Genomic DNA, 23,787 nt, shown 5'->3' with positions numbered 1-23,787 from the left:
CAGGGGTGGGGCCTTGGGGCAAGGGGTAGAGTCGGGGCAAGGCCTGGGTGGAACTAAGGGAGAGCACCCCCTGGCAGATTTGAAAGTCGGTGCCTATGTCCCAGGCCCTGTGCCTCTGTAGGGACGACCCTGTCAGCTGGGGAGGCTTATTTCAATCATAAGCTGGATACTGTTTTGAATGGTATTTTTGGAGAAAAAGTTCTTGTAATCTCCCAGGGCAGGCAGTCTGGAATGTAATCATTCTGTATCTTTGCTCTTCTTCACAGTTAATAGAAAATCCTACACGTTTTTTTGTTGTTTTGTTTTTATTACAGCCTGGACTGGCATAACAAATGATGAATGGATTCTGTCAATTCAAGCAAAGACTTACTTCACAAAATTCCTGTGCCTTTCATCTCCCAGAGTAACTGAGTCAATTGTATGTATGAAGAGTTTTATTTCTTCAAGCACTTCACTCCAGATAGAAATCATAGGTGTCTGAAGGAAGAGCAATTTGGCTGTTACTTACACTATATAAAAATCTCAGAATGAGAAGTTGGACCAGTACAACTTCTTAGGGGAAATCCTATGCATGTTGGAGGTATTGAAAGAAACCTCTCTGTGACAGTCTTTTAAAACCATTTTTAAAAAAATGAAATCACAGCTGTTCGAAAGATGTGTGGAGATTTTGGATGCTAGTCTTGAAGAGCGATTATTGGTCAGGGTGCAGATGAGGTATGAAAGGTTTATGATAAACTGCAGAACCACATCCAGTCTTTATCATGTGTTCATTTATTTCAGCTGTCATGAGGCTATCAGTCAGGAGTCCTTGGACCTTGACATTTGAACAAACACACTAAAGCACTTAGTTTCATAGTACTGATGCCTTCAAGGAGTTTAAGCTTGCTTTTTGTAATGCGGGTCTTATTGTTACCTTTAGAGTGAACTGAATGCAGAAACTTATTCAGACACAGATCATCCCTATTTACATCTTCTTCAAATTGTCTCTGCTGCATAAATAAAAGCTCTGTGGATAAGGAAGGATGATATTTACTCTTTGATTCTACATTGTGTACACTGACAGCTATGAGATGAGCATTCTGTATATGTCTCAAGGAAAGATAATGGAAATACTTTAACATTAGAGTTTCAGTGTGATGGTTGCACATTAGATTCTAACCAGCATTGACATGTTCACTTTAAAAGTGCAATATTTATTGTCATACATACCACAACTTTGTAAAGCTGCATAGAAAGCTGCAAGTCATGGAACTGTAACTTTTTAAAAAAAAATTATTTCTCACAAAAGATGACTTAATTTATTTTTAACCTTAGTACAGCTAAGCAATGCATGTGGTAGGAGAAAGTTGGAACATATGAGTTGCTCGGAGACTTGGTTCATGGGAAGATTATTCTCTTGTAAACCCACTGAGCTGCAAAGTCTTCAATATTGCTGGGATAAATTTTGAAGGGAAAATAAAAGAAGAGCTAGGGTAATCTATCAAATAGCGGATCATTATTGTTGTAATCAAGCTTCCAATGTGGAATTCCAAAATTAAATTACATTGTAGGGGGACAGGGGATGACTCCCAGTGAGAGTCAGCTGCTTCTTTGAGTAGTGGCCCCGTGGGTGCTACACTGTAGTTGTCTGCGTCTGTGTGCCGTTTGATCGGAGAACTCTGGTAGCAGTGTCTGTTCAGCGTGCACATGAGCCGCTCCTCACCTGCCATGAGGCTAGCAAGCATGCACGGGGGAACCCTCCTCAGTTCCTTCTCAACTGCTTCTGGATAGAGACAGAGCTGTAGCTACCCGTTTGTAGATGGTTAACTCTTTTAGAATAGCTAATTTTTAGCTTCCTTTGAAGCCTTTTTTCTTTCTTTCTTTTGCATTTTATGTTGGCCATGCTTAGAAAAAAGGAAAGGACCTGTCTCCCACCAGCCCCTGTGCAGGGCGACCCCCCTGGAAAAGGGTATGCCCAGCTCTCTGAGCTTCGAAAAGTGCCTCAGTTGCAAGGAATCCATCTCAGTGACTGATGGACGCTCTGTGTGTTTGCTGCCTGGGAGAGGAACACATGCCATGGAAGTGTGGCTTGTGTCAGTAACTGAAGTCCAGATCCAGGAGAGACAGAGAATGGAGGACTCAAACTCCAGTTCATGGAGTCAGCCCTTCAACCTCCAGAGTCCCTATGGGAGCCTTCACCAAAACCCTCTACTTTGAATGGAGGTGATCCCAGAGAGATGCCCATGAGCCACTCACTTAAGGCCTGTAAGAAAAGGTCTGTGAGTCCCTGTAGTGAGCCCCAATCAAGCTGAAAATGATCTCCGTCTCAATCAGTATCATCAAGTACAGATGGCACTGATGCCATCTAAATCTGGTACCCAGGGCATGCGCAGTACTGAGCCAACAGAGCAAGTTGGGTTGCCTAAAGATCCAATGGCACAGGCAAGGAAGCACCGGTACTACAGGGGCATGAAAAACAGAAGATTTGCCATAGGGAAGGTTCTGTTGGTCCGACTTCAACGTCGGCACCACCTGTGGTATGCCGGGCACCGACGGATCTTCCTACCAGATCCACATCTCTGACCCTATCAATACAAGCCTCTTGGCACTGACAACCACCACCAGTACAGATGCTGTCCATACCTTCAGATTTCCGGTGCGCAACAGATCTTTTGGCGTCTGACGCACTGGACTCTCCTCTGCTCAGTACTGGGGCCCTTGACTTGCCAACATCTTCCTGCCACTGACTGCCCTTCTTGTCGACGGAGTCAGAAAGTGAGCAAGAGGATGTGGTGTCCCGCTGTTTTTCTCACCCGCCATATGGGTCTCAGTTTCACTATAGACATCATGATTATCGTCCCCCTGATCCAGAGCCTCCCTGCTTTGGCCAACCATGGTACTGACCACCTGGTCTCTTCCCATCGCAATGGCCATACTAGGATCCTTGGCAGGCTCAAAGACAGCAAGCGTCCCTTAACTCTAATGTGACCTACAGCAACCGAGGAAACGCCCTCCTGTAGCTGCTGCCTTCAGGGCTTCTGAACCCCGAAGAGGCAAAGGAGGAACTGGAGGCTGAAGTGGAGGAAGTCACTTCTCCAGCCCACTTCTCATTGTCCTCACCAAGGGATAAATAAAAATAAGTTTATTGTAAAATTAAAACATTTTTATGTAATGTCAGTCTCATGCTGCAGTATTGAAATATTAATAAACATTTTTTCCTATTGTATACCTAATTTATGACTGTTACACTTTTTCTACATCCATATACTGTATGGAGTAGAAAGATGTTAAGTTTTTGAACAGTATCCCTTTTGGTCAAAAGACAGTTTGAATAGGCTGGACTTACTGGAATTCAGGAAAGAAGCAGAGGGATTGAAGTATATATTCAGCATTTCCAGAATAGCTAAGGAGAGAGATGTAGTTTTCAGTCTTTCCCTGTTCTGACATTTCAGTGAACTATACCGGGAATGCAGCTTCTATTAATGGTATATGTTCTCAGCTCTAGAACTCCAAGAGGATGAGGTTGGACATACATTCCCCCCCAACCCCGAACCCCCTTGTCTAAGTGTAGGAAGGTAGAGGGTGCCAGCTAGTCTTAAATTGTGTTGACTTCTGTTCAAGAAACAAACTTTGGATGTTGACAATCTTACCAACTGTTCATCAGTTTCTCATCTCTCCTTTAAAGGGATCAGGGGTTTGAAAAGGTGGTTTGGAGCCTTCTCTTACTGGGTCAAGGAAGTTCAATGGTTCCAGACATAGAACTGGGTTTGAGGCAGAAACTAACACAACCTCATAGCAGTAGTGTTTTTGTTAATTCTTTTAGACCTGATGTTGCACAGTTGACCACAAGGTTCTTGTTGACTTGCCTGCAGAACCTAGCAGAGGTGGATGGTATTGCTCTTGAGTGTTGCTCCATTCTGTCTGAGATAAAAATGAACAATTGCTGCTCTGCCTCAGGGGCTCCTCGTCTTTTAGTACATAGGGATCATTTGTCCTCACACATGGGGACACTGAAAGTTAATTAGGAAACATGGGCTGTGATGGAGTTCATATGTTGACAACATGTAGATCTGTCACATGGCGTGTATAGTTTGGGCTGCTACAGTGGAAGAAATTGTTCAATGCCTAGATGGATGTAGGGCTTTGATAAGGGCTACCTGGCTGTGATTTAATGCCATTAAGATTGGGAACATTTTTAGGCAAAGGGAAGCTGCCAGTTGATGAGGATTTTATTGACATTCCTGAACTATAATATGTTTGTAATCAATGTGTTACTAGACCTTGGGCTCCTCACAATTGTTTGTAGGAACATGCACTTTGTGAGAAATATGCCTAATGTGCACTTTGCCAGTTACCTTTTGCCTTTATCTTCAGATTGGATCACTGATGATGCCCTCTCATGTTTGCTACCATTAAGACTAAAATTGTAACTAAAATCTAAGTAGCTCGCTTAAGTGGAGTTTCACACCAGAAGCTTGTAATGCTAGTGATTTGGGATCTGTTACTGGCTGCCAGAAAGCATCTGGATAGAATTCAAGGTGGTGTTTTGATCTGTAAAGCCTCAAAGATTTGGAATCTGATTTCATCTTGCCCCATGCCATACTGCTACATTTGAAATCAGTGGAGGTACTTGGGGTGGCGCTCTTTAAATGAAAGGGAGCTGCTAGTGAGACATCCTCCTTGAAGGGATCCTTTTGTTCTGGTATTTACTGCATGTGTACATACATGTGTACATACATACACTCCCCCATCTACACAAGCCAAGGATTGTTAAACTTTTGGCCATACTTTAACCCACTGTCTCACTCCAGCATTGGGGTTGGAGAGATTTTTGTCTTCTGGTGTGTGTTTGGCGGTGCGGGGGAAAGGGGCGGAGTTGAAGGGTGTGGGTAGCTATATATAATGTGTTGTAATCCTTGGATGGGCATTCCCCTCTCCCTTCCCCCTCCCCCCCCCCCCATTACTGGATAATAGCTAATGATGGTGAGGTGAATTAAACTTTTTATTAAAAAGTTCTCAAGCTGGGTGGAGAGTGAGGGATGGATGGAATGGCTGGGGAATGGGTTAGTATTTAGCTGCCAGTCAAACACTTCATTTTTCAGTGAAAGCAGTAGTAAGTTGTGTCTTAATTCTGCTTTTTATTTCTGTTATGAAAGGAAGTCCAAATTAGGTAGGCCTGGCCTTGGAACATACCTTATAGACAGAGAGAGAGAGAGAGAGAGAGACACACACACACTTTTTCATCTGAGGGCCACCTCTGGGTATGGAAATTGTATGGTGGGCCATGAATGCTCACGAAATTGGGGTTTGGAGTGTGGGCTCTGATGTGGGGCCAGAAATGAGGAGTTCAGAGTGTGGGCGGAGGCTCCAGGCTGGGGCAGGGGGTTGGGGTGCGGGTGGGGAGGCGAGGGCTCCGGCTGGCGGTGCGGGCTCTGGAGTGCAGGAGGGTGGGACCAAGGAGTTTGGGGGGGGGGAGGGGATCAGGGCTGGGGCAGGGGTTTGGGGTGCTGGAGGGGGTCGGGGTACAGGCTCCAGGCGGCACTTACCTCAAGCAGCTCCCGGAAGCAGTGGCATGTACCCCCTCCGGCTCCTACGCAGAGGCGCGGCCAGGCAGCTCTATGCTCTCTCCTGTCCACAGGAAACTGTGGCCAATGGGAGCTTCAGGGGCGGTGCTTCCTTGCTGTCCCTACACGTAGGAGGACATGCTGCTTCTTCCGGGAGCCGCACGAAGCCACAGCATGCACAGAGCGGGGCAAGCCCCGGACCCCACTCCTTGGCAGGAGCTTGAGGGTTGGATTAAAATGTCTTAAGGGCCGGATGCAACCCCCAGGCCATAGTTTGCCCACCCCTGATCTATGCACAGATTTTTGCATTGGTTTAGCTAATTGTTTAGCAACCAATGCAGTTTAATTGGTGTTATCCCTCACATGGCTACAACTATAATGGTTTAAGTGTTTATAACTGCATGGCTTGTTTTGACAAGCTTCTAAACAGATAGTTACACCCATGAAAAAATTGCATAGGCAAACCTTAAAGGGTAAGGGAAGAGATATAGATAATGCTTAAGTTTGAGCCCTATGAACCAATGAATCTACAATTGAAAAGTAAAGCTCTCCGCCATTATCACTTGCAAATCGCATACTGTAGAAAAGAGGGAGGAAAAAAAAAAGCTCTGTGGGCACTCAAATCTTTGTTCACAGACATCTAACATTATTAAGGCTAAGTTTTTGTCACGGATATTTTTAGTAAAAGTCATGGACAGGTCATGGGAAATAAACCAAAATTCGTGGCTGCCCATGACCTGTCCCTGACTTTCACTAAAAATATGCCTGACAAAAGGGGTAGGTGGGTTCAGCACCCACTGCTCCTGGGGCTCCCAGGTCCCACACCGATGCAGTTTATGGGAGCTCCGGGGTCCCCCTGCCCTTGAGGCTGCGCTGCTGTGGGGTCCCCTCACTCCGCTGCAGGGTCCCCCAGCCACAGCAGGTCCTGCTGTCCACCCACTGTGGTTGAGCAGCTGCGCTGGGTCCCGCTGCCAGGTTGGGGGCTGGGAGCTGCAAGAGAGGGGCTGGCTGGGAGCTCCAGTCCCAGAGCAGAAAATGTCATGGAAGTCACGGATTCTGTGACATAATCGTACCCTTAAACATTATCACTCATAATAAATCTTTGTGAGCTAACAGGATTCTAAATATTAACATGCAAATGATTATGCCGAACACCTTGCTCTGATTTGCTTCTTTACTGACCAACAGGGATCCTAGAAATCCATTTGCCACAGAAAAACATGGAATTTGCATTTTTACGGAGAACCTTTACTTTTTACATTTTCTGAAAAAAAATTAACATATTAACTGTTAACTAAATTTTACTGAAAGAACCAGTGTCACTGTTTCAATGTGTGTAACCTCCCCTCTTGTGGTTGATTTTTGAATGCGCTTTTAATTTACATAGAGTAGAATCCTGTTTATCCAAGCCTCTGTTATCGGGCTCTCCATGTTAACTGATCCACCAGCAATAGGGCCCCGGTGGATGGTGGTTTGGTTAACACGGAGAGCCAGATAATGGAGGCTTGGATAAATGAGGTTCTACTGTATATCAGTAAAACATTGTATTCAGTTGATATCTATATATATTGTGGCTAGAGAAACTAAAGTACAGCATTTCATTTTAGTCGCAGAAAACAGTGGATTTTTATTTTTTATTTTTTAAATCAGTTTTGGTTTTGTTTTTTTTCCTGTGGAAAATTAAGATCCTTGCTCGCCAGCCTCTCTGTCTCTGTAACCATTGTCTGCCCCATCTCTCATAACCAAACCTATGATATTTTGTAGCTGAAATATTGTTACTAAGTTCCTGTTAGTTCTGGCAGTTAGTTACTAGAAATTGCAGAAAAAACTTCCTAGCTGCAATGCAACAGCATAAAATATCATCAAGGGCCACACAACTGAAAATGTGGCACACACAGCTAAAAATACTTGAGGAGGGATGTCAAAATGCGAATCAGTGTTACTGAACGCCTTCCTGCAGGTGGAGAGAAGAACTGATCAATCTGGAGGCGATTCAAACATTTCCAAACAAGAGCTGGCAGGTCAAATGTCAGTATGACCACAGGAGTCCCTGAAAGCAGTGGCAGCACCTCAGCAGCATTTGCCACAGCCCCGAGATTTGCACAAGTGGCTGGTCCCTCTTCCTCCCCTTATGTGGGAGGGTGGTGCAATATAGGATGGAGCACAATATCAAAGGGCCAGGAAATGCCCAGCCCCTCGAGCCTGCTCTCAGACCTGGCTGACTGGAGCAGCTGCCTATCCCATCCTCCACATTTGCTGTGTTGGAAGAGAGCTATTAACAGGGATTCAGAGCACTCAGCATGAGAGTCTGGAAAGGGGACCTTGGACCAAACCCCTTCCTCTATTCCTAAAGCACGTCCCATATCAGCTCTGCAGTGGCTCCTGGCTACTCCTTGCCAGCAGTGTCAGCTCTCTCTCCCAGTTCAGCAAACGAACCAAAGACTCCCTTTGAACTTCCAAAGTTTGAATCTGGTGCCCCTGGGGTGAGTTCATCCTATGTCCATGCCATATCTGAGTATCTCCCTTGAATGGAGAAAGGGACCATGGAAGACCTCTTCACCCAGTCCAGCTTCAGTCTGAGCCTCCTCTTTCTTATGGCAAGAAAACTGGTTGAAAGAGTAACCACAGAATTCTCACCATAACTTTCTTCCAGGGGACTCTGTCTGAACTTTCATTCTCCATCTGAGGAGGAGGAAGATCAAGTAATACCTAAGAAAAGTATGTTAGACATTCAGACTCTTCTGGTTGCCCCCGTTTAAAGCACTAAGGGAAGAAAAAAGGTCCCCATATCCTCCATCTTCTGAAGAGTCTGATTCAGGGGATTCCTCCAGGAGGTGCTTCTAAAGGCACAAAGTGGAATCTGTTTCTCTTAAGCCGCATACATCTGCAGAGTTCAGTAGGGCAAATGAACATCAGTCATGGCTTCCCTGTTCACCTTCATGGCATACAGCAAGGAAATTAGTTCAGAAAAACCCAGGCCATATACACGTGCTGATTTTTCTAAGTGTGCATACTCACAACCCTGCAAAAGGAAATTCTTGCTTAAGGGAGGAGGGCCAGCATTCCAGATCAGAGTTAGAGGATCAAATAGTAAAATAGTTACAAAACAAACAATAAAAAAACACGTGGAAGATAGATTTTTTTTTTTCAGGTGAAAGTGAACTGATTGAGGAGCCATTGGCCATTATCTTTGAAAACTCATGGCGATCGGGGGAGGCCCAGGACGACTGGAAAAAGGCTAATGTAGTGCCCGTCTTAAAAAAAAAAAAAGGAAAGGAGGAGGATCCTGGGAACAACAGGCCAATCAGTCTCATCTCAGTCCCTGGAAAAATCATGGAGCAGGTCCTCAAGGATTCAATTCTGAAGCACTTAGAGGAGAGGAAAGTGATCAGGAACAGTCAGCATGGATTCACCAAGGACAAGTCATTCCTGACTAATCTAATTGCCTTCTATGACGAGATAACTGGCTCTGTGGATGAGGGGAAAGCAGTGGACATGTTATTCCTTGACTTTAGCAAAGCTTTTGATATGGTCTCCCACAGTATTCTTACCAGCAAGTTAAAGTAGTATGGGTAGATGAATGGACTATAAGGTGGATAGAAAGCTGGCTAGATTGTCGGGATCAACGGTTAGTGATCAATAGCTCCATGTCTAGCTGGCAGCCGGTATCAAGCGGAGTGCCCCAAGGGTCAGTCCTCGGGCTGGTTTTGTTCAATATCTTCATTAATGATCTGGAGGATGGTATGGACTGCACTCTCAGTAAGTTTGCAGATGACGCTAAACTGGGTGGAGTAGTAGATACACTGGAGGGCAGGGATAGGATACAGAGGGACCTAGACAAATTAGAGGATTGGGCCAAAAGAAATTTGATGAGGTTCAACAAGGAAAAGTGCAGAGTCCTGCACTTAGAATGGAAGAATCCCATGCACTGCTACAGACTAGGGGCCAAATGGCTAGGCAGCAGTTCTGCAGAAAAGGACCTAGGGGTTACAGTGGACAAGGAGCTGGATATGAGTCAACAGTGTGCCCTTGTTGCCAAGAAGGCCAATGGCATTTTGGGATGTATAAGTTAGGGCGTTTCCAGCAGATCGAGGGACGTGATCGTTCCCCTCTATTTGACATTGGTGAGGCCTCATCTGGAGTACTGTGTCCAGTTTTGGACCCCACACTACAAGAAGGATGTGGAAAAATTGGAAAGCGTCTAGCGGAGGGCAAGAAAAATGATTAGGGGACTGGAACACATGACTTATGAGGAGAGGCTGAGGGAACTGGGATTGTTTAGTCTGCAGAAGAGAAGAATGACTGGGGCTTTGATAGCTGCTTTCAACTACCTGAAAGGGGGTTCCAAAGAGGATGGATGTAGACTGTTCTCAGTGGTAGCTGATGACAGAACAAGGAGTAATGGTCTCAAGTTGCAGTGGGGGAGGTTTAGGTTGGATATTAGGAAAAACTTTTTCACTTGGAGGGTGGTGAAGCACTGGAATGCGTTACCTAGGAAGGTGGTGGAATCTCCTTCCTTTGAGATTTTTAAGGTCAGGCTTGACAAAGGCCTGCCTGGGATGATTTAGTTGAGGATTGGTCCTGCTTTGAGCAGGGGGTTGGACTAAATGATCTCCTGAGGTCCCTTCCAACCCTGATATTCTATGATTCTATGAGTATTTTGAGTAATGTAAATTCTGATTGAGGTGCATTGAGATACAGATGCCCATAAAAGCTATAGCTGTATATGCCTCATACACCCTTCCACAGTGCAACAGTGGGATACAGTGTTCCTGCCACATTGAAAAGATTGTGAAAGTATTGAATTGTCCATGCTCAGCTGTGGGTCACCATGCCCTTAACTATGAGACTGTAATTCACTGCTGCTGCTGGGGGGTCACCATGCTTTAATGTCCTGGTTTTTGCCCCCAACTTCTGTTGCAGTTTGCCGTACCTTGCCTCCACTTCCCACCCCAAGTAGATGATTGTGGAATGATGAAGGACAACAGCCCAGTTCTGGAAGGGCTGGCAGGCAGGAAGGGGCTTCTTGACGCACTACTTCTTTATTTCTACTGCACGATCATCCCCCGCCCCAATCTCCATTACGTAAGACCAAAAGGCTCCTTGCTGTGCACCAGTCAAAATTTATCCTGTAATCACTATGATAGATAATGTGCGTTTCCCTGGTCAGACAAGGTGGGTGAGGTAATAACTTTTATCAGACCAACTTCTGTTGGTGAGAGAGACAAGCTTTGGAACTACACAGAGCTCTTCTGAAGTTAAAAGCTTCTGAAAGCTTGTCTCTCACCAACAGAAGTTGGTCCAATAAAAGGTACTCTCACCCACCTTGTCTCTCTAATATCTGTGACCAGCACAGCTGTTATGACAAGACTGCACTTTCCTTGATGTCAGAGTGTTGTTTCTAACTGGGAGAGTTCTGAAAGAGTCGCTTCCTCACTGGACAGTCAAATCCAGGCAGGCATAGTCTCAGCCCTCTTCTTCAGGCATGAAAACCACTGGGGGCATCAGGCAAACAAGAATAAATAACTAAAATAAGAACAGTTATCTGACACCCTAAATATCTCTTGCATGTTTTTTTGACACGCAAAGCTAACTTGGGTGGACAGTATTGCGAGTATTGTCCCTCTCAGCCTATTTAAAAAAAAAAAAACAAAAAAGCGCTACCTGAAGGCTTCTTCTTGAGAAGAGGAGTCTGGGCTTGCAGACAGCCATCCCATCTATGCGAGTAATACAACCTGTCCCTTCTCTGAAAAGGGAACAAGGCCTTTATCTACCTCTCCTCAGGGTGGAGATACACAAACGTCTACAAATTTCAGAGGGGTAGCCGTGTTAGTCTGTATCAGCAAAAACAACGAGGAGTCCTTGTGGCACTAACAAATTTATTTGGGCGTAAGCTTTCATGGGCTAGAACTCACTTCATCACATGCATGGAATGAAAAATACTGTAGGCAGGTATAAATATACAGCACATGAAAAGATGGGAGTTCCCTTACCAAGCGGGCGGTGGGGAAGGGGGGGGTCAGTGCTAACGAGGCCAAATCAGTCAGGGTGGATGTGGCAGTTGACAAGGAGGTGTGAGTATCAACAGAGAGAAAATTATTTTTTGTAGTGACCCAGCCATTTCCAGTCTTTATTCAGGCCTAATTTGATGGTGTCAGGTTTGCAAATTAATTCCAGTTCTACAGTTTCTCATTGAAGTCTGTTTTTGAAGTTTTTTTCGTTTGAAGAATGGCCACTTTTAAGTCTGTTACTGAGTGTCCTGGAAGATTGAAGTGCTCTCCTCCTGGTTTTTGAATATTACAATTCTTGATGTCTGATTTGTGTCCATTTATTCTTTTGCATGGAGACTGTCCGGTTTGTCCAGTGTATACGGCAGAGGGACATTCTGGCACATGATGGCATATATCACATTGGTAGATGTGCAGGTGAACGAGCCTCTGATGGTGTGGCTGATATGGTTAGGTCCGATGATGGTGACCCTTGACTAGATATGTGGACAGAGTTGGCAATAGGGTTTGTTGCAGGGATTGGTTCCTGGGTTAGTGTTTCTGTTGTGTGGTGTGAAGTGGCTGGTGAGTATTTGCTTCAGGTTGGGGGGCTGTCTGTAAGCAAGGGCTGGCGTGTCTCCCAAGGTCTGTGAGTGAGGGATCGTCCTTCAGGATAGGTTGTAGATCCTTGATGATGTGCTGGAGAAATTTTAGTTGGGGGCTGTAAGTGATGGCTAATGGTGTTCTGTTACTTTCTTTGTTGGGCCTGTCCTGTAGTGTACCCAGGTAACTTCTGGGTACACTTCTGGCTCTGTCAATCTGTTTCTTGAGTTCAGCAGGTGGGTATTGTAGAACGCTTGATAGAAATCCTGTAGGTGTTTGTCTCTGTCTGAGGGATTGGCGCAAATGCGCTTGTATCTTAAGACTTGGCTATAGACAGTGGATCGTGTGGTGTGGTCTGGATGAAAGCTGGAAGCATGTAGGTAAATATAGCGGTTAGTGGGTTTCTGGTATAGGGTGGTGTGACCATCGCTTATTTGCACTGTAGTGTCCAGGAAGTGGATCTCTTGTGTGGTCTGGTCCAGGCTGAGGCTGATGGTGGGATGGAAATTGTTGAAATCCTGGTGGAATTCCTCAAGGGCTTCTTTTCCATGGGTCCAGATGATGAAGATGTCATCAATGTAGCGCAAGTAGAGTAGAGGCGCTAGGGGACAAGAGCTGAGGAAGCGTTGTTCTAAGTCAGCCATAAAAATGTTGGCATACTGTAGGGCCATGCGGGTACCCATAGTAGTGCCGCTGACTTGAAGGTATAAAACATCCCCAAATCTGAAGTAGTTGTGGGTGAGGATGAAGTTTCTTGCTGCAGGATATACAAGAGGAGCTGAGAAATTTTACCAAAGGGAAGTCCCATTAAAACACTTTTGTCTGTTCTTCATTAGTGATCTCCTTTGTGGATATTCTTAGCTGACCCATGCTCACTTGAGGCTGCTTTGGAACTTCCTCTTAACCTCCCTTCAGTGAAAGCATCTCTCCCCAGGAGGATTCTCAGGTCATTGAGATGGTGGATGTGTCAGAGAGGATTCAAGTCAGGATTTCCAGTAAGCAAACTCATCAGGACACTTATCATCACAGATGCAAGGCTGGAGGGACGGGGTCAAGGCCCATCCAAGGGAGCTGGTCCAAATGAGAACAAGCACAGTGTAGACTGGTGAGAGATCAGGACAGTCCAATATGATATTAGGCTCTGCTCCCATATCTGGACTTCCCTCATGCTGACTGTGACAGACAACACCTCTGCCATGTCGTATGTCAGCGGACAAAGGGGAACAAAATCTACAGACTGTCAAAGAGAAGCTTATGTCCTATGACTTGAGCTGAGAAGAATCTGCAGTCAGTCTGCTCCCTTTGCGTCCACTGGAAAGTGAATGTAATGACTCAGCAGGCAAAAGGTAGATCATACAGAATGGGGACTATACCGAGAGGTCTTCCATTTACAGTAACTCCTCACTTAACATTGTTGTTATGTTCCTGAAAAATGCGACTTTAAGCGAAACGATGTTAAGCGAATCCAATTTCCACATAACCCCTTCATTTATATTAATTCTTATGTTCCAGGGAAATTTTTTTCACACATACACACACAGTATAAGTTTAAAACAAACAATTTAATACTGTACACAGCGATGATGATTGTGAAGCTTGGTTGAGGTGGTGAAGTCAGAGGGTGGAAGAGGGTGGGATATTTCCCAGGGAATGCCTTACTGCTAAATGATGAACTAGCTTTTGGCTGAGCCCTTAAGGGTTAACCTATTGTTGTTAATGTAGCCTCATACTCCGCAAGGATGGACAAATGGAGGGAGGGGAGACAGCATGGCAGACAGAGACCCACACCCCGTGTGTGTGAGAGAGATGTGCATTGCCCCTTTAAGTAGGCTGAACCCACTCTAAGTACACTGCCTTGTTAATTAATCAGCAAGTTGAGACACTAGCTGCTCCCAGGAAGCTCCCCCATGGAGATGGGGTAAGTGGGGTGCAAGAGCGGGGAGGAGGGGGACACCCTGACAGTGCCGCTCTTTCCCCCCCACCCCTACCCTGCACAGCAAGCAGGAGGCTCCCTGGAGCAGTTCCAAGGCAGAGGGAAGGAGCAGCACATGGCAGTGTGGGGAGGGACAGCTGAACTCCTGGCAATTGATAGACTGCTGGGCGGCTGCCACACAGGGAACTTAGGGGGGCTGCCAGTCCACCCTGGTTCCAAGCCCCCAGCAGCGAGCTCCAATGAGCTGCTCTTCCTGCAAGCAGTGGACAAAGCAGGCGGCTGCCAAACGATGTTATAAGGGAGCATTGCACAACTTTAAATGAGCATGTTCTCTAATTGATCAGCAATGTAACAACGAAACAAAGTTAACCAGATGACTTTAAGTGAGGGGTTGCTGTACTGGTAAAGGAATTTGGTTTCCTAGCAATAAATCTGTTTGCATCCCATTTGAATCACAAAGATTCAGTGTTCTGCTCTTGCCAGTGAGATTATAAAGTCAAGGCAACAGATGCCTTGTTGCAAAGATGTCTAAAAGGGACTTACTTTTTTTTTAAATATGCCTTTCCTTTCATCAGAATGCTTCAGAAGAAAAGCAGGACTCCTAATTCTGGTAGCCCAGTTCTGGCCATGAATACCTTGGTTCTCTGACCTTCTTAACGTGGTACAAATACCTTTCCTCTGCTATCCATCCAGAAGGGATATGCATTACAAGGGCCAGTCATACATCAGAATCCAGACAGTCAGAGCCTCGCTGCCTAGTTCTTGAACAGAGCCTCTAAAGCCAAAGAGGTTATTCAGAAGAGATAATATCCATGTTTTAAGGTTCCAGAAATACATTTAATGAAAGCTTATGCTCAAATAAATTGGTTAGTCTCTAAGGTGCCACTAGTACTCCTTTTCTTTTTATTTAACACAACACATTCAGGGTCCTGAGTGACGTTTACTCATTGGTACCAGGACAAGGGTCTCTCTCCTACATCTGTGTCAGTATTACAGGCTCTTCGATTTCTTCAGGATGGACTCAGGCTGGGCCTGATAGTTCAGACATTTGAAAATCAAGTTGCTGCTTCATCTGGCAGATTCTTAATTATAGCAGAGAATTAGTGGATTTTATGCCTCCTAGATGTCTAGTGTGCCTTTTTGAGGGTAGCATGACTTCTGCATCCTTCCAAAGTACAGAGTTCTTTCCTGGGATTTTACCTGGTTAACAGTTCCCTCACAGGTCCTCCATTTGAACTACTTATGAAGGTGGTTCCATTACTTTCTAGTAATGTGGCCTTTTTGATAACAATCATGGTAGTTCACAGGGTATCAGAACTAGGAGCATCTTATCTGGCACCTCAATGCTCTCAACTTTGACACTCATCTTTCCATACAGATTAAGTGATACTCAGAACCAACTGGTTTCAGAGTAACAGCCGTGTTAGTCTGTATTCGTAAAAAGAAAAGGAGTACTTGTGGCACCTTAGAGACTAAACTGGTTAGTCTCTAAGGTGCCACAAGTACTCCTTTTCTTTTTTCAGAACCAACTGTGTCTTTGTACCAAAAACTAACTCCAGGCTCTGTAGAGTACCCTAAATACAACGTGATGTTCGCTGGATTTCTGTAGAGTTACCAAAGTATATACTCACTGCACAGCTCAATTCAGAAAGACAAATGCTTTCTTTGTTCTTTTATTACCCAGTGTCAAGAGGAAAGAAGGCTTCAAAATCTTCCATTTACATAGGGCTAAAATATAGTATCTCGGAAGCATAGGAGTAAAAATCATCTGATGTTGCCTTTGGTAAGTGGGTATTCCTCACTGTATTCCAGTAATTTTTAGAAATAAGTTACCCCCTTTCACATCTCTACATAACTATATGTATAGTATACCCCCCTCTTGTCTCAAGTGAACACTGCTATGAAAATCCCAGTGTCCTGGGTCTGTGACCTCATTACAAATACAAATAGACAGTTTTATTTTTTCTCTATTACAACAAAGGAAAAGTTTTCAGGTAATGAAGTCCACAGATCTAACCCACCCCAAATAGGCTGTCAATTGGGGAAAGGTAACAGTATTATTAATTGTCACTCAGTGGTTTGTTTATTGATTTGTTTGTTTTAAATTGAATTTCATGCTCTTTTGGAGGGTTCTTCTATTTAGTCTCAGTGCTTACTAGTATAATTAGTTTTTTTTTTCCTGGGCCATGGAAGTGTTTCAGTTGGTGGCTTAACAGAGATGGAGCCATATCTCCCTTGCCACAGAATAACAGATCTGGTTTGCCCCCAAGGCTGCATGGATCAGAGACCTGAAGCCATAACTCATTTCTTGTAAATTTACTTTCTTGGAGTAAGGCATGGATAAACTTCCATATTCTGCATCAGGTATATTTCAGTTCAGAATGACTCACTCCAGAAAAAAATGTGAATGAATATTATGGACTCTTGACATTTAACTTATAACCTGCAACTTCTAATGAAACATCTCACATCTATAGTTTTAAACTGTGGTCAACTTTAAGCACTTGTAGAAAGGGGAAAGGTTTTGGAAGACCAAACTAGAAAAGTCCAAGAGGGAGGAAGCCACTAGAGGGTGCCAAAAGGCCTATTCTTGAATAATTAGGTGTAATTCCACTTCAACACTTACTGAAAAGTGCAGAAAATGGAATGCAGTAAGCAACTCTCTTGCATTACTGTGCTATTATTGAATTGTTACAGTGGGGCTCAAAGTAGGCATGTATGTTAATCAGAGAACAGTGAATCTACATAATTAAGTATAATATACGTCTATTTAGATTTTAAAAATGTCTGTCTAAAGGAAAGTGTTTATTGATTCATTAAAATAACACAACTAAAGGATTTATGGATAAAATAAAATTATTTTGCTGAAATGGGAAAATTTCTTATGATCTATGCTGTGTTGGGAAGGCATGACTCATTCTGCTTTGCCTCCTCTCCATTCCTCTGCTGCAGTGTCTTAGAATCCTACTGGAAACAAATTTTTGTGGTATATCTAGTAATTCTTATTTTCTGCTGTATTAATGCTCCAGATGTATCAGATATCAAATTTCTTTAAATATATAAATCTTTGATCCAAATTTTAACTGGTGTGTAAATATAAAGAAAAATGTTTGTCATGCATTGAAAACTGATCAGAATTATTTGTTATACAAATATTAAACATTCTTAAATCTGATCTGATGGCATTCAGCTCTTTTTTTCATAGCTATGAACTAATTTTATATACAGCTGTTTTCTTTTTAATAAAAAAAAATCTTTTTTGTTGCTAGGTAAAATCCAGCAAACGAGGAGTTACCTTAATCCATTTAATGATCCCTGTCCAATTCTTAGTGGACAGCTGTATGGCTATGCACATGTAGTCACAATTGATACTTTGTTGCAACTTCAGAAGAGGTCACTGATAAGTCAGTCCTCCCTCCAGAGTTAAGAAACTTCCATCGCTCCATGTGCTGAAGTTTGCTTAGCAGGCCAGTGGCCCCTACCTGTTACTGGGAAGGCCTGTGCCAAAGGGTTCAAGCCTTGGGTGGTCTGCAGAAAACCTTTTCCCAGCCAGTGTCGCTGTTGGAAGTGCCAGGATGAGAGCCATCTACATGGCCAGAAGGGAACCATTAGTTTGTTTCACAGATTTTACCATTCTCACGTTAACACTTAAGATAGCAATACTTTGGAGAAGACACATATGACCAAGTATAATATTTTGTTGTAAACTGGTGCCACAGGGTTTTCCCAAGCAGTAAGGTCTGATGCCAATAGATGAAGGGTAAAAGATTACACATGACATTATATTTATGTCATGTACATATTCTTACCTATGCCAGTTCTATCATGATCATACATGCCAGTACATATAACACTATTCAGATAAAGAAAAGATAAGAAACCAGTTGGATTTTTTTTGTAATGCTACTTAGTACACTTTCCATGTACACCATATTCACTCCATATTTAAGTGTTACTTTACAATAGTATACTTTTTGGAGTTTAGGGTTCCTTGGATATGACTCTCTTTAATATTACTGGTTAACTGTTGAATCAATATTTAAACTCAAGGACTATTACAAGTAGGTTTTCTAAATTTTGAAGTTTGACAACATTTTTGGGCATTACATTACTTTTATAATGCAACGTTTTGCATACAACCTCATGGTGGTTCTTCCTAAAATGTTAAGAAAAATTTGACAGTGGGTTTTACACATTGTAACAGTACATTTTGTATCCATCTGTCCTTTTTTGCTGTTTTATGGTAAAAAGTGCAATTGCTACTATAATATTTTAAGTCTGAAAGAAAGCCAGACCCAACCATGTAATTAACACGAAGACTTGCTTAACAGATGGCTAGCTTGCATGGAGGAATACAAATTTAGAAACTTAGAAAAATGCCATATTGATCAGACCCAGGGTTAAGCTAATTGAATATCTTATCAGACTGTGTCCAGTACCAGGTGCTTCATAGAAAGAAGCAAGAAGTCTAATGGTGGAAAAGTATAGAATAACTTGCCTATAGGTGAAACTTCTTCATAACAGTTGGTAGTTGTCTTATTTTTGGAACCGTGGGGGTACATATTGCTTCTAAATGTTTATCCTTGTAAACTCCTAATCTTCTTTTTTTTTGAAATCAGCAAAGCTCTTGGCTTCAGTGATGTCTTGTGGCCAAGAGTTCCATAGGCTAACTATGCATTATGTACAGAATACTTCCTTTTTTCACTTTTAAATTAACGTTCTCTTGTCATTGTTTTATGAGAGAAGGCAGATGGGGTATAGTATATGTCTCTTACCATGTCCTGTTCCTTAAATGAAACATTTCAAATCTTTTTGTTTCTCCACATTTCTATCCTCTTCCCTCCCCCCATCCCTTCCTAGTTTTGCCTTTTCTTTAGATATTATATACAGAACTGAATGCAGTATTCCAGAAAGTGAGATCAGGACCCCATTAAAACAAACTAGATATAAAAATCTGACTTCCATTGATCTCCGTGAAATTTTCTGCCCTGGGGCTGGAGCTCCCAGCTGGAGCTCCCAGCTCGCTGGCCCCTCTCCCCCCAGATCCCAGCCCCCACTCTGGTGGGGGAACCCCCTGCAGCTGCCCAGCCATGGCGGGCAGCTGGCAGACCCCGGAGCTCCCACTCACTGCAGTGGTGGGGGACCCTGGAAACCCAGCAGCAGTGAGTGCTGAACCCTCCTCCACATTTTGTCAGGGATATTTTTAGTGAAAGTAAGGAACAGGTCACGGGCTTCTCTGAATTTTTGTGTGTTGCCCATGACATGTCTGTGACTTTTACTAAAAATATCCGTGACGCAAACTTAGCCTTAGTTATAGATCATGGTTGCCTTCAGATTAGGCCTGTGTCCACATGACATAGTCGTCAGGTTAGCAGCTTGACTATAGGCTATAGTTTATACCAGGCAGGGCCAAACTGTGGCTTATGAGCCGCATGCGGTTCTTTAGGGGGTCAACTGTGGCTCGCAGAGCTCGGGGCTTGACCCTGTGGGGGGAGGGGCGAGCCGGTGCTCGCATCTTTAGCCCCACATGGGGGGGTGGGGTTCCACGCTCTGGGATTCGCCCTGCAGAATGGTAAGCCGGTGTTTGCAGCTTCAGCCCCATTGCGGGGCTCCAAGGCTTAGAGCTTCAGTACCGTGGGAGTGAGCTGGTGTTCTTGGCTTCAACCCTGTGTGGGGGTGTTGAGGCTGGGCTTCAACCCCACGTGGGGGTGGCGACTGACTGCTTGGGATTTCAGCCCCGCAGGCTCTGGCTAGCCACTGCTTAGGGCTTCAGCGGCACGTGCTCATTATAACAGGAAATTGCGTCACTGTAGTACTGTGCAGACCTTGTGTGCTATTATCTTGCATTCTGCACACTACAGGCTGTGTTTACTGTTCATAAGTCGCAGTTGAATAGTTGTAGATTTAAGTGTTAACCCTATGTTAATTTCATGGATGACAATGACATCTTCAAATTGTAAGAGACGCAAGTATGAAGAAAAACTTTTCAGTCAGAATGGGAAGAAGATTTTGCATTCACTAGTAAAGGTGGTAAACCCCCGTGCCTTATCTGGCAGTGCCTCGCGCTCTCACCACAAGGCCAGCAACTTGAAATGTCACTATAAAACAAATCACATTAACTTTTCCTCTAAATACCCACCTGGATCAGAATTAAGGAAAAACAAGCTAACTGCATTAAAATTACACCTCAACTGTCAACAGACCCTACTTTTGGCATTCAGGAAGGAAACTGACATGACAACTGAAGCTAGTTTTGTTATGGCATGGAATATCGCTTGTGCAAAACATCTGTATTGTGATGGAGAATTTGTTAAGAATATTGCGGAAGTGGTTGCAATTTTATATCCAAGTAACACAAAACTTCAACAAGTAATACAGCAAATTCCAATTTCATGCCACACTATGGAGAGGCAGATCTCCCAGATCAGTGCTGATGTTGCAAGCAAGATGCAAAACAATCTAAAGAATTCTCTAGCATTCAGCCTCGCTGTTGACGAATCTACAGACATTCAAGATAAAAGCACAACTAGCGATATTTGTTTGCTATGTTTCCTCAGATCTAACTGTGAAAGAAGAAATGTTGGACTTAATGGTACTAAAGGAAATAAATGTGTTGACATAAAGAATGCACTTGACAAAGCATTGACAAATATCAATGTACCGCTGGATAAACTTGTCAGTGTTACAATGGATGGAGCACCTGCAATGGTGGGAGGGGAAAAGTAGGCCTTATTGGACTTTTAAAAGCAGTCCCAAATTTCTAGAGTTTCTCCTTGTTCATTGCATCATCCATCATGAACATCTCACAGGCAGATACTTCAAATATGAAAATGGTATGAAAACAGTCCTGGAAATTATCAATTTTATCCGCTTGAATCGGAAGACTCATCAATAGTTCAAAAATGAAGACAAACCTAACGATGTCTCTTTCTACTGTATTGTGAGGTGGTTATCAATCAGCGATGTCTTCAATATGTTTGTGGGACTGTTTGAGCCGATCAGTGCTTTCCTTGAAGAAAAGGAGAAGTCCTATCCACAACTGAAAGATGAGCAATGGATGCAGGATTTGATGTTTTTCACTGATGTTATGCAAGATCTGCAAACACTCAATTTGGCACTCCAAGGGAAAGATAAGATTATTTCTGACCTTACTCAGACAGTCTTCATCTTCTAGAACAAGTTAAAGCTTCTGCAAAGAGACATAGCGTCAAGAGACTTCAACCACATTCCCTATCTCAAGAGTAGTGTTAAACACATTTCCTGAAATCTAAGTAGAAGATCACAAACTTGAGGAATACGGAGGTAAATTACAAGGACTGCATGATGACTTTCAGACCAAGTTTGAAGACTTGCAGAAGCTGAGATCCTGCTCGCCTTTCTTATAAACCCATTCAACTCCAGAAAGACCAGGTTCTAAAGATGATGCATAAATCACAGTCAACAATCAAGTTCTGGAAGCAAGTGCCAGGAATGAAGTATCCTCAACTCAAAAAGACTAGTGTGTGACTCATTTTCAATTTTTGGCACAATATACTGCTGTGAATCGCAGTACTCTGTAATGAAGTTTGTAAAAACGAAACATCGTGCAGTCCGTACAAATCAACATCTGACAGAGTTCCTCCATACCACCTTAACAACATATCAACCAGATTTCCAGAGACTTAGGACCGGGATGGAGACCCACAAAGTCTCTAGCTCTAGTAGTAATTAGCCATGATACAGTAAGTAGGATGTTAATATTTTAAAAATGCATGTGTAAAGGTTGTTCATGTCTTGCGGCTCCCAAACTTCTGAAGATATCGTATGCAGCTCAGACAGTCGGTAAGTTTGGCTACGCTTGGTCTATACCACTGATAAGCTAGTTGTCTGGTGGTGCTTTACACCCAAGTGTTAAGTGAGAGGTGTTTGTGCATGGACAGGACTCAGATTCGGGGCAACACTCAAATAAGAACCAGAGTTAACTTTATTGTAAAGACAAGGCCTAAAACAGCCATTCTGGGAATTTTGCTGAAAACATAATTACAACCCATCACCTCCTTTTTCACACACCCTTCCCCCATAATTCTCCCAACTGCCATGGAACCGTCAGCCTTCCCCTCCCCTCCCCCCCAAATATTTTTCTGATAGCTCTCGAAACTCTGTTCGAAACTCTGTATTACTGGTTCTATGAACTGCCAGTTTTCAGAAAAAAAATCATTGGTTCTCTATTAAGGTGTACATTTTTGGCTCTGCTGACGTGAAGAAGTTGCAGAGCCTAACCCTTTGTATATAAAACATAGGCATAAGTATTGCTGGTGTAGCAAAATGCTGTAATTCTATATTGTTCTGGCTACTTTCAAGAGAAATAGTGCTATTTCATAAAACTGATTGGTATAACTGTAATTTCATGCAGATTGTGTTTTGATCTGGTGAAATTTTGAATCGGTTACAGTGGTATTTTTCTTTCTCTTGTAAATGTTAAGTGGTGGTTTAACCAAGTGAATGTACACGGCCCTATTTGCACATTTTGAAGTCGGAGGTATTCCACTGTGGGTTCTACATGATGTATATTGCTTTCCCCCGACCTGGCTTTTATTCCTCCTAGCCTGCTCCCTACAATGCAAGGGAGGGTAACTCTCGAGCTCTCTGCCTGCCGGAAGTTCATTAAACAGCATTTCTTCCTCTCTCCTTAGCCCTGCTGCTTGTTTACCATGGACAACCAGCCATGTTGGGAGCTATGTTGTATATTAACTCTCAGGTACAAGAGGCAGAGGGAGTGCTTTGTGCCAAGATCTTGTCACGCTTTCCGGGAGAGGGAAAGTGAATGAGAGAGAGGAATAATGTAAGCCAAATGCTAGTTGTAACTGCAGGCTTCATTTGAGGCTGAGATAAAGGATGCAATGCATTCTGAAAAACAGTAACTCTGAAAAGGACTTCCTGCTCATAGTGGACAAACCAATTGAATATGAGCTCCCAGTGTGATACAGAAAAATTGAAGTAATGTGATCCTTGGATGTATAAATGGTAGAGGAGTGATGAGGAGTAGGGAGGTGATTTGACCTCAGTATATGGCATTAATAAGACTGCCCCTAGACACCAGAATTGTACGTAGTATTCAACATATTTTAAAGAATGTTTGAAAATATTGGAGAGGGTGTATTAAACAGCCACAAAAATTATTTGAGGTCTAATGAAAATGCCTTACTGTGAGCCTATGTCCACACTTGGACAGTGTGTGGGCTAAAGGCACTACATGTGTAGCTACATGTTGCTGTGAAAGGCTCCAGCAGCAGGAAAAGGCTCTGGCAGCTCCTGATATGCATCTAAATATAGCCTGTTGGGGGTTTTGTGTAGCAGAAAAATGTCACTCAAAAGGTATTGGGGTCACTTAGACCTCATATTAATTATGCAGGTATTCCTGGATCAGATTTTTATTTTAGAATCATAGAAAATCAGGGTTGGAAGGGACCTCAGGAGGTCATCTAGTCCAACCCCCTGCTCAAAGCAGGCACAATCCCCAATTTTTTTTGCCCCAGATCCCTAAATGGCCCCCTCAAGGATTGAACTTACAACCCTGGGTTTAGCAGGCCAATGCTCAAACCACTGAGCTATCCCTTTGAAGCAGCAGTTATAATGATTGTTTTTATTACCATAGTTTCTGTTTTTTATTTTAAAAAAAAAATGCACTAAAAGTGTTTTCTTGCGGATCGAGTCTCCAGATAACATTTGCCTCATATCAGAA

General features: G+C 43.4%; 1 protein-coding gene across 23 annotated transcripts in view; it reads left to right on the top strand.

Moving 5' to 3' along the window:
• The window catches only part of SPIN1 (spindlin 1), a 119,658-nt gene that overhangs the window by 56,525 nt on the left and 39,346 nt on the right, over positions 1 to 23,787 (top strand). For 11 of the 23 annotated variants that reach the window (XM_043546403.1, XM_043546412.1, XM_037901686.2 and 8 more), the window contains one exon: positions 315 to 418. The exons of 7 other annotated variants lie outside the window; for them this stretch is intronic. The gene's annotated coding sequence lies outside the window, so the exon portion shown is untranslated. Of the gene's footprint in view, positions 1 to 314; positions 419 to 15,750; positions 15,850 to 23,787 lie in introns of all 23 variants that reach the window. 5 more of the 23 variants (XM_043546404.1, XM_037901689.1, XM_037901690.2 and 2 more) reach the window with 2 other exon arrangements.

This window comes from Chelonia mydas, chromosome 5 (genome assembly GCF_015237465.2).
Source record: "Chelonia mydas isolate rCheMyd1 chromosome 5, rCheMyd1.pri.v2, whole genome shotgun sequence".
Classification (NCBI taxonomy): Eukaryota; Metazoa; Chordata; order Testudines; family Cheloniidae; genus Chelonia; species Chelonia mydas.
This window is presented reverse-complemented; position numbering and strand designations above follow the sequence as displayed.